The 16,869-nt window shown below is 33.9% G+C and overlaps 1 long non-coding RNA gene across 1 annotated transcript in view; it reads left to right on the top strand.

Annotated features, from left to right (window-relative positions):
* The first annotated feature begins 1,933 nt into the window (after window positions 1-1,933).
* The window catches only part of LOC113909861, a 59,680-nt gene continuing 44,744 nt past the window's right edge, over window positions 1,934-16,869 (top strand). The window contains exon 1 of the long non-coding RNA XR_003515846.2: window positions 1,934-2,018. This is a non-coding gene — a long non-coding RNA (uncharacterized LOC113909861). The remainder of the gene's footprint in view (window positions 2,019-16,869) is intronic.

Genomic DNA, 16,869 nt, shown 5'->3' on the forward strand with positions numbered 1-16,869 from the left:
GTTCTTTGAATATTCATTCATTAACCAAATTGGCAAGTCATCATTTAAACACAAGGGTCATCCATGAATATCAGGCATATGGCTCTGTAAGTTATCCAGCTATGGATCTATATTTTATCTAAAGGGTAGGACACTGGTTGAGATCTTTATATAGTGGTAATTTAGGAGGCAAAGTTTAAATCATCATGATAACTTCTAGTCACTTAATTCTAAATGACTCAGACGGAATTTTTCATGTGTTAGGCTAAAAACAAAAGGCACTTCTGATATTTGGTAATTTCAAACTTCTGAAATTTGTGAAATACAGTTCTTACAGCAATGATTCATCCTCTAACAAATAATATAAATGGGGTTGTCTATTATTTTAAGAGTCAACACATTCCTACTGACATGTATTTCTTCTTAAATAGCCTAAAGTTCTGTTCCATTATGTTAAACAACCATTATCCTCTAGATCTGAACTAGAAAAACCAAGGTACACATCTTTGAAAGTCTTGTCATGAGTCATTTGGCAATTACCTGAGAATAATTATCCTTGGAATCCTGACTCACAAATAACTTAGCCATTCAACCCACCTTCTTTGTGCAAAAGCTTCATGTGAAATGGGAACCAAGGAAATAAAATAAACGTCTGTCTCCAATATTCAGAACATCTGCATGAGTAAAAATTATTCAAAAAGATACCATGAATTTTTAAAATAAAATGCAGCATGTAAAAATTAAGCACCTGGTCTTTTCCTTTATATTTCATTAAAAAATTCTAAATAGACTATCACCAGCTGTACATTTTACTGCACTTTATATTATGGCAGGCAGTCAAAACAATACTCTCATCTGAGTTCCACATAAAAATTTATTTCAAAAAAAAGAGGAAAAGACAAAAACAGAGCATGCCTTTTGTCAGATGCAACAAAGTTAAGGATGCCACACAAACCAATAAAAGACGATAAAAATGATTTCAAAACAGACTTGATTCAAAATAGAAAGTTTGAGATAAAGGAAAAGTGATATTGTTTGATTTCTTGTTAATTCAAACTTCCTAAAAGAAATACAAAAATTTGGTTAATAAGAAATTTCATTTCGCTTTGGAGAAAGGATATACTTAATTTATAAAATTATTAAATTTATTAAAAAACTGAGGAAATGGATGAAGTGAAGTCATCTTATTGGTTATTTTTTTGTCATAAAACCTAATGATTCATAAACCAACCAAAAAGAATTTACATGTTGTAAGTGTGGAAGAAACACTTTCTAAACTTTGTAGTTGGTTAGCATATACTATAGGGTCAATACCCATCAAGTTTCCATATTTTTAAGAGAAACTAGGAATAATTGAGGAAAACATTCCTAAGATTAAGCAAGAATCATCAAGTCTCAAATAGGCAGATAATTTTAGGTTGCAATTAGCAATTTAAATTGTTTTACATAAATTGTTTAGTCAGAGGATTTGAGAAGTTTGCCTCCTCTGCGTGATTGTTTTGATGACTTCTCTTTCTTTAAAGATAAAGGGGAAATGGGTGCCTGGGGGGCTCAGTTGGTTGAGTGGCTGCCTTCGGCTCAGGTCATGATCCCCGAGTCCCAGGATCGAGCACCGCATCAGACTCCCTGCTCCGCGGAGAGTCTGCTTCTCCCTCTGACCCTCCCCCTCTCATGTGCGCCCTCTCTCTCATTCTCTCTCTCTCAAATAAATAAAATCTTTAAAAAAAAAGATAAAGGGGAAAGTCTCAGATAACTTCAGCTTAAATCCAACTTTACCAACCATGCCTCAAAAAAATTCATTTATTCACCAAATATGTACTTGGCATCAAGTGCCAAGTATTGTTCTAGGTGATGAGGATAAAAAGTAAGCAAAACAAGCATGGCCCACACCCCCTTGGCTTCATCTGTAAAATGAGAAAAAGCATTGAGATAGCATCTCAATAAAGGTAGGTCCCTTGCCCATTCCCTCCCCATCTGACGATAACGGAAAAATTGCAAGGCCGTGCCAGAATGAACACCAGATAGATAAGATCCTTTAGGTAAGTGACAACATGTGTCTACTGTTTGGTTTTTGGGGAAAATGTTTATTGCCTCTAACAACAAGATTGTCTGTAGTCCTACTCATATGATAAGATATGAAAATAAGATATTTTATTTTTCTCTTTTGAAAAAAGAATGTCTTTAAGTTTTTAAGATAAATGTATTATGTTCTTGGGTGATAAAGTTAATTTATTGTGATGATTTTAACCATTTTTAACCACAAAAAGATACATAAAAATTTTAATCAAAAGCCCTCTTACATGATTTCAATTCATATACTCATCTGAAAAAAATCTGACTCTTTTCTTGCTAAACAACTTAATTATTAGTTAAAGGCTTTGAGACTTAGGCAAATTAGAAGCTGGAGGGAACCTGTATATTTTGTAGAAATGCTATAAAACACTAAACATTACTAAGGTATGTTACAAAGTTCAAGCATACTGTATATGTTAATTTTGAGTTATATCTATGCTGCAGTTCTTGAAAATAAATTGAATGTTCTATATTTTATTTTTAATCCAAAACCCAGGGAGGAGAGAGATGAGAAATAAGAACATAGATTTACCTTTTTGATAACTAGCTACAGTTGTTCTCATGTTTGTAAAAATGAATAAAATCATGATGTCAATATTATGGAACCAGAAAGTTTAAAAGAGCATAGCTCTATATTCTATTTTATTGCTCATAAAATCCTAAGAAAACAGAATATGATCAACAGAACTATTGCTAAGAAAATTATAATAATAATTGGCAGTATTTTCATTTCTTCTACTTACTAAGAAAAAAGTAGAAACTACCTCACCTTAGCTTATGGCTGCATAAAGGTTGATAAAATTGTGTGGGTTTTGTTTTGAATTTTATTCAAATTAGAATTTTCTCATATGTTCAATCTTGTGAAATTTCCTAACATTTGATTTTCGCATGAGTGATTAATCATTTGTTTTCCTTTTTTATTGTTCTTGCTGTGATTTTTGCTAATCTTTACTATAATCTTCCTGGGGAAAAAATATTTCTTAATATTTAGGCCTCTAAGAATAAAGAGATTCAATTAAAAAAAAAAGAATCTTAATGTCCTTATTTAACTTATCCTATAGCTTCTCAGTACCCCCTAAAAAAGGGTAAAAACATTTTCATGGAAAAAAACTATTTCAGTGACCTTTTGTCCCTCCCTAAGAGGAAGAAGTCTGACAGGTAGATATATGGAGAGTTTGTTATTGTAAATTCCAGATCTTGTGATTATCTCTGACTCAACTTCTGGGGTTTTATCTGGAATTCCTGTGAAGGGTCAACAAGTGTATTACTGCCTGTCTTCACCTTCTTATGACCTTAATTTTAAAACTACACCTTATAGGATTCAGAAAGTAGATTACAGTGCTGCATTTCAGCAGACAAATTTTGGAATGGGAAGCATCTAAAAATATATAATTAGTTCAAACAAATAAAAATATATAACTTTTTGATATATTTATCTATACCCACTTTTGGAATTTAAAGAAAAAGATCTAGTAAATTTCTGACTTCAATAATTTTTTGGAGCCAAATGTTCTGTTGAACTATTTCTTCCTGAGGGATGTTTCTTTATACTATTGCTATAATTAAATGATTTTCAGTATAGATAGATATAAATGTAGATATATTTATAAATACATCTTAATGGATAAGACTATAGTAAAGATTCATATTCTAGTTTTAGAAAATAGACAAATGCAGCTGAAACAACACATTTTGACAATAAAACTTGTCCACATGTATTAGGAAAATGAAAAGAGCAATTTCTGAGTAAATTTTGAATATAAACTTAAGTTCAATGGTCCCAAGCTTCCAATTATTGTTCCACAGACCTTGAGTACTGGTTACAAATGACAAAACTATTACTATCATGGGATGGTGGAAATTGGATGGCTAAAGAGAACACTTGTAAAATGGATTACAAATGGTGGGAACAAATGTATGAGAAAAAAGGAAATTAAAGATGAATATTTTGAAAACGTCCTGGAATGGAGGTACCGCAGAGCAATGCTTAGAGAACGTGGCTTTAGCCTCGTGTTCCAGACCACCTGCTGGATATGTGATCTTAGGGAGGTCATCTAACCTCTCTAAACCCATTTCTATTTGTGAAAAGAATAGAAAATTGTGCCTATCTCATTTATAGGTCTGACATGGGAATAAAAAGTTACCTGTTTGGCACAATGCCTGCCATAAAAAACTTTTGTTGTGAATATTCACTTTAAATTTAACAAATAAAATAATTGAATGATAAACAAAATCTTCCAAATATTATAGATGATCCAAAGTCTTACTATAGTCTAAGATATAAGGTCCAAATTAATCACAAATGCAATTGTGGGATAAAATTAAATTCTTATTATTAGAAAAGGAAAAGAGTTTCAATAAAGAACCAAGCTATGAATTTGGTTTATTGTCTAAAACAGAATAATACATGGAAATCATGAGCTATGGGTGCAACCGTCTTTTGTGTCATACTTTATCCATTTGACATTGTTGAAGACTTAGAGCAAATTGAAAGTTGAGAACATTTGAAAATTAAAGGCACAAAAAATGCCTGCAAGAATAATGATTAGGTGAGATGAAGAGATCTAGCACATTTCTATTTTCACCAGCGATTTTTCCCTGTTTCTTTTAATTTGAGAAAAGATTCTGCTGTCTTAAACACATTTTTTTCTAAACAAATAGAATTCCCACAATCATTTAGATAAGACTTGGAAATGAAAATCTATGAGACCATTTCCACTTATCATATATAAAATGTGAAAGGGAGCTCTTCTTTTTTATCAAGTTTTGATAGCACATATTATGAAGCTACATCGAAATATCCCATCATGATTGTAATTCTTCTTCCACACCTATCTTTCCAGTCATTTTGGTCCAAATGATTGCTAATGCCTTTGTAATTTTGAAAAAAGGACAGTTGATATAGTCAAACTGAATATGTTTTTAGAAATAATCATAATTCATGGCAACATGTATTATAACAGTGAACTGGTCATTTCATTGCTCCTGCCCAGTCTGAAATTAAATATTCTTGACCTATTTTTGTGATGTCTCTCATATCGCTGTCCTAAACTGCTTAGCTAAACATTATAATTTTATGTTTATTCCATCTTTCAAATATCTATAGCCAAATCTTTTGTAGGTATCTTAATGAAGTAACCTCATCATCTGTCTGTACATTTACTAGACAAAAGAACAGGTAGCCAAAAATATTTTTTGATATCTCTGATTCATTGTATACTGCTGATAATTAAGTATGTTGTCCTGTCAACAGAAAATAGAATTTCGATGATCACTTAATTAAGGCTTATTTTCTATGACTAGGACCCAACTAAGCCTAATGTCTTTATTTTGCCCTTTCAGTTCCTATTTGATTGGTTAGCTCATTTAATGTACCCCAGTGTTTCAGTAAGACATTGTATATAAACCTCAAAATATCAAATAAATCATGCTTTATACATTTCTTTCATTTTAACCAAATATTATTATTAAGTATTCATAAATAGGAGTACGTGTAACGCACATGGCTAGTTTCAAGAGTAGTAATAAAATGAGTACAAATGTTCCCACTAACCAGTTTATATAGTTGGGACCTTACAGGCATCTCTAAAGCTTCCTATTTTGTCATCCTTGCTTGTAATTCCTACCCCCCTACCAGAGATAACCAATACATTTTGTATTATTCATTCTCTTTTCTTTTATGGGTTTTTCCCTATATATCTATATACTAATACAACCTGTTCCTTTTGGCCTGAATTTGAATTTAACATAAAATCATGCTGAAGAAACTCATCCGTGATACGATTTAACACTCAACGTTATGTTCTGAGACATGCTCATGTCGATAATTAAGCATCATTCAATCTTAATATCATTACATTGTTTGCATATATCAAAATTTATTTACGCACCACTAATGAGCATGCTGAGAGTTATATTCTTGTCTCAGTCTCCTATTGCAATATCAGAGTGACTCTAGGAGATCTATTACTAGGTCACAGGGATGTGCATTTTTTTCTACATTACATGGAAAAGGCAAATTATTTTCTAAAATATACTAACTTAAAATTTCCACAGCAGTGTGTTGGAGTTTGCATTGTTCCTCATGTCTGAAAATATATGGTCTTAGCAGACTTTTAAATTTATGTCTGGTAGGTATATCATTGGGCCTTTACCTTTTATTTTCATGATAACTAATGAGCTTAAGCGTCTTTTCAATTTTATTAAAATTTGTTTCCCTATTAAAAAATAACTGTTCATAACTTTTTCCACACATTTTTCCTGGATTTTTGGGTTATTTATTTTTTTCTTTGTTTCATGAGAATATATGTACAATAATACTAACCCCATTTTTTACTTGTTTTCTCACCTTTTTCTTTTCAAGAGCTTCAAAACAGAAGTTCTTAATTTTAATGTAGGCAAAACTATCAACTTTCTTACTTTATGTTTGTGGCTTTTTTTAATATTAAGAAATCATCTTTTACTTCAGGCACATAAAGATGTTCTCTATGATAGATGCTGGAAGTTTGAAGTGCTGGTTTTCAAAGTTAAGTTTTTATCCATCTAGAACTGGCTTTTCTGGATGCTGTGAGCTATGGATCTAATGTCCATTTCTTTAATAAGCCATCCTTTCCCAGTGCCAACTCTGTTCTGTAACAAATCTGAATATATACACTGGTTTATTTCTGGGCTTTCTAATCTCATTCATCAGTCTGGTCATCTATCTCTGCACAAATATCAAACTATCTTACTATAGGTTCATTTTAAGTCTTTTTTTTAAGATTTTATTTATTTGACAGAGAGAGAGAGACACAGCGAGAGAGGGAACACAAGCAGGGGGAGTGGGAGAGGGAGAAGCAGGCTTCCCGCAGAGCAGGGAGCCCAATGCAGGGCTCAATCCCAGGACCCTGGGACCATGACCTGAGCTGAAGGCAGACGCTTAATGACTGAGCCACACAGGCGCTCCTCATTTTAAGTCTTGATATGACCTAGAGCTTAGGTTTAATAAGCAAGAGACACCGCTCAGAGATAGGCAGAATGTTGTCATCCTTTTTATTTCTAGGGATGCTTATAACTTACTATACCTAATTTATTTCCTCCTCTTTCAATACAGCTCTCCGTACAAATGTGCTTGGTATCTTTTTAACCTTACACTTTGAATCTTTCTTCATCTTTATATTTTAGTTGTGTCTCTTATAAAGAACACATAGCAAGATTTTCTTGCTATTTCCATCTGATCATCTTTTTTGAGGTATTTGGTCTATTTATATTTGTTGTAATATTCATATAAAATATGTGGAACTCTTTCCATCAACTTTTTTTTTCTGTTATTACATTTCCCTCTACTAGTTCCACAGCTCAGTCTTAAATTTCTATTCTTTTAGCAGTTACCCTACATATTTAATTTATGTCACTTAAAAGATTCTGCTTAATGGTATCATTAACTTGAACAATAATAGCATATAAATTGGAAGGGAGCTAATTAGAATAAAGCAGACCTATGTCCTTACATTATTTGGAGAGATATTAATATCTGAAAAACTGAAATACTTTATACTTAATTTTTTACTTATTGTGAGACCATACAGGTAGCATGACTTGGGGTTTCAAACCGTGGCAGGAAGGAATTGTTAGAGATTCTCATGGGAGACTTTTTCCATTTACCCAAACCTGAAGTATTCCCACAAAACCTTTCTGCAGAGCAAGTTTATTGTTGACATCATTTTTCATTATTTGCTTTTTGTTGTTGTTACTGTTGTTAATGCACAGAGAACACGTCACTTTTGTATTAGATATGACCTCCCAATTTTTGTAAACCCAACGTTTTGTCTATCTCTGAGCAGTTCATTAGCCTGTTAAACTGAAAACCCTAGCCTTGCATAGGGCTCCCTGCTCAGCAGGAAGTCCGCTTCTCCCTCTCTCTCTCTCTGCCCCTTCCCTCTGCTCATGCATTCTCTCTCTCTCTCTCTCAAATAGATAAATAAAATCTTAAAAAAAAGAAAACCCTAAAGCTCTAGACCAATGTTTCTCAAACACCTAAAGTAAAGGACTAGGCTTTTTTGGTTTTGTTTTTAATTTCCTATCCTTTACAGACCATTAATTTAGTAAGATACACTTAAAATATTGAAGCAATGTCAAATTATATAAAAGTTTCTAAACATATAATCTCTCATAGATGCTGTTCCAAAACACAAGATATTTTATACAAATGAAATTTTTAAGCTGATTGTGCTTTACATTACCAGAAATGGAAGTTCCATATTTCTTTTTCTATTCCTGAGAAGTTATTTTAGATAGCTATACTGTATTCTGAAGTTAATTTTAGAAATTACTTCTTTCCCAAAAATATTGTACTAATGATATCTGAATTTAATTAAATTCACATCTATGTTATTTTCATAATAAAATAGTGACTCAAAATTGTACTTGTTATAGAGATTAATATTTTCTGTGTCAATGTACATGATAGAGGTGAAGCCTTTATCTTTAAGGCAATTCTTTCTGGTGTTGTAACTATATCAAAGTACTTTTCGTTCACACATAAACATAGAAACATTAACTGTCCCTAAATTGCCTTTAATCTAACTAATAGTATTTTCTTATATACTATTTACTATCAAGATTGTTTCCTACTTAATAATTAAAGGGAAGGGGGGAAGTATGACATAGATAAGCAAGATTCATGATAAAAGAAAACCAGGAAGGATGAACTCTGCAGTCTAAATTATAGACAATCAAAAACTGCTGTATACAAACTATGATCCTAGTATCAAACATGGGACTTCACTTTATTGGGTATGTTGTCACAAAACACAAATCCAGACAAGAAATAATTTCCTCTGACATTGTGCTTCATTGAAGAAATAAAGTTATAATATTATGACTGCTATCAAAAGCGCAAAAATTCAATAGAAAAATTAACCTGTGAAACATGTTATCTGACAGCTAATACTGAACCTGTACTATGAAAGATTCAAGATTTTTAAGGTTATTGCTGATAATGGAAGAAAACAAAACAAGCAGAGTCCCTGAATTATAGCTTTTAAATATATGATGTGAAAATAAATCTCTGATTTGAAAGAATGATTTACTAACCCATTTCCATCCTGTGAGGAATGTATAACCTTCTCAAAAATTATCCAACATTTTTGTGCTTCCGTTATGTATTTGTGTTCTGGTTATTTTTAAATATGCATTCATCATCTAATGTAGCAAGAAAAATGAGAAATACTAAGACCTTATCCAAAGTAATTCACCATGGCTAATATGGGTGATGCTAGTACAAAAAAAATTTTTTGCCTAATTTTATGTTTAACCTAATGTTTTTGAAATCGCTTCTAAGAATGACTGAAGAAAATTACCTGCTATGTTATAATTCTGCCACCACCACTTCATAAATATTATCAATTACAAATTTTTCACTAGACTAGCTAGAGCAATAAATACATTTCTACCAAGATATTTATATGTGCCCATTTTTATTACATTCCTAAGACATTTTAACATAATTTTGATGCATTTTAATAAAGCAGAATGAAAATTCATTACTGCTTAAAAACTCATATTGTATTGAATTATTAAATGAACATGATATTTTAAATACACAACTATACATAGCTAATATCTATTAAAATAGAATTTACAAGGGAATAATCTTTCATAAACCACCTGTATTTCTGTCCAATAGGAGATGAAAAACAGCATTATAACATTTGCAAAACTATTGATTCTTTGTAGAAATCCTGGGATAATTAATGAAGGTACCCTAGCTTCTTTTGTCCATTTTGATAACTGTAAGATATTCAATTCAAAAAAAGATGTTTGTCTATTTATTCACATAAACTTCTAACAGAATATATTCACTGAGTAGGCTTAGTATAGATATCAAATATTGTCTCATAAAATTTCATTTAACATTGAACATACAACTTCCATGTTTTCTTTCTACATTTATTTAAGAAAGAAGCATTCCTCAGTGATACATTATGTTATGAAGTATATAAGAATTATAGTAATTAAAATTTGTGAAAATTTGAAAGACGATATGTTAAAGTAACAACTTAAAATGTTATATTCAAGAATTACTAGGCATGTAGCTAAGACCTACCCCATTAAGTTATTTTATACTAAAAATTTTGGGTGTCTATTAATCCAGTGTATAATCTATATATATTATCTAATTATTCATTTGTATTCATTATATACAAATAGATTAAAATCATTCAGAATGTTACCTCTGAGGTTGAGCTATACCCAAATTTTAAGAGAAACTTAAAAAAATTGCTAAAGGCACTTAAAAATAGAAAAATCATTAAGTTGACTATCACTTTCAAGTAATTTTGGAATATGTATTTAAATAAAACAGTTATTTATTGGACACTTGCTATATGTTCAACAATTTAAATTTTATGCCAAGACTAGCAGTTGAATGCACATAGTTTTATTTGAAAAAGCCGAAATTGGAAATAACACAAATGTCCATCGACAGGTACATGAATAGACAAATTATAGTACACCCATACAGTGGAATATCACTCAGCAATACAAGGAATAAATTACTGATACACATAACAGCATAAGTGAATCTCAATTATGTTGAGTGAACTTAGCCAGACAAAAAAAGAGTGCGTGCTGTATGATCCTATTTATATAAAATTCTAGTGAGCACAAACTAATTTATGGTGACAGAAGGCAACTCAGTGGTTGCGTAGAGATGGGACAGTAAGAAGGGGTACAAAGGTTGGAACTACAAGGAGGTGGGATGATAGAGATGTTCATTATCTTGACTGTGATGATGATTTCATGGGTGTATACGTGTCAAAACTTAAATTACACACTCTAAATATGTACAGTTTATTATGCAATTATACCTCAATAAAACTTTTTAGCTGCAAGAATAAATAAATTCTATACTTGTTTTAACATGCCTTACTTTCTCTCTTCTACCGTCCCACCACAATTATGTCTTCTCATTAGGAAAATGTCCTGAGTACTATCACCCAAAAGAGAATTATAGAATTTGGTAAAACAGTGTCTTTTAAATAGCTAACACTAGGGGCGCCTGGGTGGCTCAGTGCTCAGGTCAGGATCCCAGGGTCCTGGGATGGAGCACCGCACTGGGCTCCCAACTCAGCGGGGAGCCTGTTTCTCCCTCTCCCTCTGCCTGCCGCTCCCCCTACTTGTGCTCTCCCTCTATCTCTGTCAAATAAATAAATAAAATCTTTAAAAATAATAATAATAAATAAATAGCTAACACTATATGAATTTTTCTCTATTTATAAAGCGTTGCATTTATTCATTACATTTGTAATAATAGTTCAATTTCCAAAAAAAACCCACCTGTTTTTAAAAGAAATAATGATAAGTACCTGTTGAAAAGAAAAAATAATTGCACAAGAGGAATTAGGCATATCTTCTTAGATCTTTTGGCTCTGCCAAAAGTAGCAAAAATCTTTCATGTTACTGAAATTTCTTGTTATTTTCTTACTATTTTCCAGTGTCACCACATATTATGGGATCCAAGTGGTGACATCAGAAAAATTAAACTCTGGACATTTGGGCATACTGCATCCAAGCATACACTAGCAATGTAGTGACCTGACCTTTGAAAGAGGACAATTCATGTGCACATTGCTCACGCCTGTCTGCCTTCCATATACTTAACAAGATGATGATTGCTCCCAGCTATGCTGATATACTTCTATCCACTTGACTGGCTGTGGGTAGGATGCAAATGATCTATCTGGTAAGAAGTGATCTTCTTTGTAGATGTCTCCCTTAATCAGACTAAGATATAGGCAATCATAAGCAGGTATGCTACTTTACCTAGTCCTACTGCTACCTGCACTGCTTTGACTTGCTTTATATAAAAGGTCAGTACAAATACTGCTATAAAATGGCCAAGGGAATGAGTCCCTCCAACAAGCTACTTGTGCCAATGGACAGCAGGAAATACTATCCGACAAATATATTGCATATCTTCATAGATAATCTATAACTATCACTTTGGTTTAATTCCTCCCAGGAAAAGGAATATTTTCCACTACATACTAGATTGAAATGAAATTGTCAATGTGCAAACTTTTTTTAAGATTTATTTATTCATTTTGAGAGAGAGAGAACATGCACATGCGAGCAGGGGAGGGGCAGAGGGAAAGAATCTTCAAGCAGACTCCCCGTGGAGCCCAACACAGGGCTTTATTCCACCACCCATGAGATCATGATCTGAGCCAAAACGTAGAATTGGACGCTTAACCAATTGAGCCACCCAACACCCCTATGCAAACATTTTTGATCCATAAGAATGCTGATTTCTTGTGGTTCAGCCTAATACGTCCTATAACCTAATATAGAACTTAGAGGAAAAACTGTTATCTCCATTTTTGTTTCAGATTTATGTTATTGAAAACAGAAATTTCTCCCTGGTGGCCTACATCTGTGCCTGAATTTCCAGAAACATTTAAAAAATGTCTAATGTAACAGAACTATTATAGCATTTTCTATTAATACTAGTGGTTTTCCAAGGTATGATGTAAGTCCCATTCAGTAAAGAAAGTGGTACACTGATGAACATGAGAGCTATTAGAAAATATGTAGCTAGCATTCCAAACCAGCATGCCTTAATGGGTAATATTATTTAAAACAATTACATTTAGTTAAGTTTTTAAAAAGTGACTCAATGATCACTTCTCAGCCTTTTGGCTGAGACCAAGTGTAAAAAATGACTCAGTGAAAAAAACTAAGTAGATAAAAATGCAGATGGTATTCAATACACACGGGTGACAAAAGTATGAGAAGTATTGGTCTACATGACCACAACTTTCCATGTATTACTATATATTGCTTATATTCCCAAGTTTCCCCAGGGAAGACAAAAGAGCTTATATTTGGATGTACTATATAATGTTGTCAATTTTTGTTAATGAAAACCAGACAAATATTAGCAATTTCATATGATTCAATCTTTTTTTTTTATTTTTTTATTGTTATGTTAATCACCATATATTACATCATTAGTTTTTGGTGCAGTGTTCCATGATTCATTGTTTGTTCATAACACCCAGTGCTCCATGCAGAACGTGCCCTCCTCAATGCCCATCACCAGGCTAACCCATCCCCCTACCCCCCTCCCCTCTAGAACCCTCAGTTTGTTTTTCAGAGTCCATCATCTCTCATGGTTCGTCTCCCCCTCTGACATACTCCCCTTTTCTTCCTCTCCTGTTATCTTCTTCTTTTTCTTTTTTCTTAAAATATGTTGCATTATTTGTTTCAGAAGTACAGATCTGTGATTCAACAGTCTTGCACAATTCACAGCGCTCACCGTAGCACATACCCTCCCCAATATCTATCACCCAGCCACCCCATCCCTCCCACCCCCAACCACTCCAGTAACACTCAGTTTCTTTCCTGAGATTAAGAATTCCTCATATCAGTGAGGTCATGTGATACATGTCTTTCTCTGATTGACTTATTTCACTCAGCATAACACCCTCCAGTTCTATCCACGTCGTTGCAAATGGCAAGATCTCATTCCTTTTGATGGCTGCATAATATTCCATTGTGTATATATACCACCTCTTCTTTATCCATTCATCTGTCGATGGGCATCTTGGCTCTTTCCACAGTTTGGCTATGGTGGACATTGCTGCTATAAACATTGGGGTACATGTACCCCTTCGGGTCCCTACATTTGTATCTTTGTGGTAAATACCCAGTAGTGCAATTGCTGGATCGAACGGTAGCTCTAATTTCAACTGTTTGAGGAACCTCCATACTGTTTTCCAGAGGGGTTGCACCAGCTTGCATTCCCACCAACAGTGTAGGAGGGTTCCCCTTTCTCCACATCCCCGCCAACATCTGTCGTTCCCTGACTTGTTAATTTTAGCCATTCTGACGGGTGTGAGGTGGTATCTCATTGAGGTTTTGATTTGGATTTCCCTGATGCCAAGCGATGTTGAGCACTTTTTCATGTGCCTGTTGGCCATTTGGATGTCTTCTTTGGAGAAATGTCTGTTCATGTCTTCTGCCCATTTCTTGGTTGGATTATTTGTTCTTTGGGTGTTGAGTTTGATAAGTTCTTTATAGATTTTGGATACTAGCCCTTTATCTGATATGTCATTTGCAAATATTTTCTCCCATTCTGTCGGTTGTCTTTTGGTTTTGTGGACTGTTTCTTTTGCTGTGCAGAAGCTTTTCATCTTGATGAAATCCCAATAGTTCATTTTTGCCCTGGCTTCCCGTGCCTTTGGCGATGTTTCTAGGAAGAAGTTGCTGCGGCTAAGGTCGAAAAGGTTGCTACCTGTGTTCTCCTTTAGGATTTGGATGGACTCCTGTCTCACGTTTAGGTCTTTCAACCATTTGGAGTCTATTTTTGTGTGTGGTGTAAGGAAATGGTCCAGTTTCATTCTTCTGCATGTGGCTGTCCAATTTTCCCAACACCATTTGTTGAAGAGACTGTCTTTTTGCCATTGGACATTCTTTCCTGCTTTGTCAAAAATAAGTTGACCATAGAGTTGAGGGTCCATTTCTGGGCTCTCGATTCTGTTCCATTGATCGATGTGTCTGTTTTTGTGCCAGTACCATACTGTCTTGATGATGACAGCTTTGTAATAGAGCTGGAAGTCCGGAATTGTGATGCCGCCAGCTTTGCTTTTCTTTTTCAGTATTCCTCTGGCTATTCTGGGTCTCTTCTGGTTCCATACAAATTTTAGGATTATTTGTTCCATTTCTTTGAAAAAAGTGGATGGTATTTTGATGGGGATTGCATTGAATGTGTAGATTGCTCTAGGTAGCATTGACATCTTCACAATGTTGATTCTCCCAATCCATGAGCATGGAACGTTTTTCCATTTCTTTGTGTCTTCTTCAATTTCTTTCATGAGTATTTTATAGTTTTCTGAGTACAGATCCTTTGCCTCTTTGGTTAGATTTATTCCTAGGTATCTAATGGTTTTGGGTGCAATTGTAAATGGGATCGACTCCTTGATTTGTCTCTCTTCTGTCTTGTTGTTGGTGTATAGGAATGCCACTGATTTCTGTGCATTGATTTTATATCCTGCTACTTTACTGAATTCCTGTATGAGTTCTAGCAGTTTTGGGGTGGAGTCTTTTGGGTTTTCCACATACAGTATCATATCATCTGCAAAGAGGGAGAGTTTGACTTCCTCTTTGCCGATTTGGATGCCTTTGATTTCTTTTTGTTGTCTGATTGCTGTGGCTAGGACTTCTAATACTATGTTGAATAGCAGTGGTGAGAGTGGACATCCCTGCCGCGTTCCTGACCTTAGGGGAAAAGCTCTCAGCCTTTCCCCATTGAGAATGATATTCGCTGTAGGTTTTTCGTAGATGGCTTTTATGATATTGAGGTATGTACCCTCTATCCCTATACTCTGAAGAGTTTTGATCAAGAAAGGATGTTGTACTTTGTCAAATGCTTTTTCTGCATCTATTGAGAGGATCATATGATTCTTGTTCTTTCTTTTGTTAATGTATTGTATCACGTTGATTGATTTGCGGATGTTGAACCAGCCTTGCAGCCCAGGGATAAATCCCACTTGGTCGTGGTGAATAATCCTTTTAGTGTACTGTTGGATCCTATTGGCTAGTATTTTGGTGAGAATTTTTGCATCCATGTTCATCAAGGATATTGGTCTGTAATTCTCTTTTTTGATGAGGTCTTTGTCTGGTTTTGGGATCAAGGTAATGCTGGCCTCATAAAATGAGTTTGGAAGTTTCCCTTCCATTTCTATTTTTTGGAACAGTTTCAGGAGAATAGGTATTAATTCTTCTTGAAATGTCTGATAGAATTCCCCTGGGAAGCCATCTGGCCCTGGGCTTTTGTTTCTTGGGAGATTTTTGATGACTGTTTCAATTTCCTTAGTGGTTATAGCTCTGTTCAGGTTTTCTATTTCTTCCTGGTTCAATTTTGGTAGTTGATACATCTCTAGGAATGCACCCATTTCTTCCAGGTTATCTAATTTGCTGGCATAGAGTTGCTCATAATATGTTCTTATAATTGTTTGTATTTCTTTGGTGTTGGTTGTGATCTCTCCTCTTTCATTCATGATTTTGTGGATTTGGGTCATTTCTCTTTTCTTTTTGATCAGTCTGGCCAGGGGTTTATCAATCTTGTTAATTCTTTCAAAGAACCAGCTCCTAGTTTCGTTGATCTGTTCTACTGTTCTTTTGGTTTCTAGTTCATTGATTTCTGCTCTGATCTTTATGATTTCTCTTCTCCTGCTGGGTTTAGGCTTTCTTTGCTGTTCTTTCTCCAGCTCCTTTAGGTGTAGGGTTAGGTTGTGTATTTGAGACCTTTCTTGTTTCTTGAGAAAGGCTTGTATTGCTATATACTTTCCTCTCAGGACTGCCTTTGCTGTATCCCAAAGATTTTGAACAGTTGTGTTTTCATTTTCATTGGTTTCCATGAATTTTTTTAATTCTTCTTTAATTTCTTGGTTGACCCATTCATTCTTTAGTAGGATGCTCTTTAGCCTCCATGTATTTGAGTTCTTTCCAACTTTCCTCTTGTGGTTGAGTTCTAGTTTCGAAGCATCATATGATTCAATCTTAATGTGTCTCTGTGACCACACAGCATTCAGTTTCTAAAAGGTATTAAGTAAAATTTCAATTTTAATTGAATGAATGAATTCAGTACAAAGACTTTGGGTTTTTATATGTCTCAGTATACATATAAAATATATCTACCAACAAGTCTAGGAAAACTTGCCTATAAACAAATGGCAACTGAAACGTCAGGATAGAAGTCAACATGCTTAACTCATGTATGAATATTAAAGATACATAGATTCTTTTTTACACAACACTCTTCCCTGATAGCAA

Source organism: Zalophus californianus, chromosome 6 (assembly GCF_009762305.2).
Source record: "Zalophus californianus isolate mZalCal1 chromosome 6, mZalCal1.pri.v2, whole genome shotgun sequence".
Lineage (NCBI taxonomy): Eukaryota > Metazoa > Chordata > Mammalia > Carnivora > Otariidae > Zalophus > Zalophus californianus.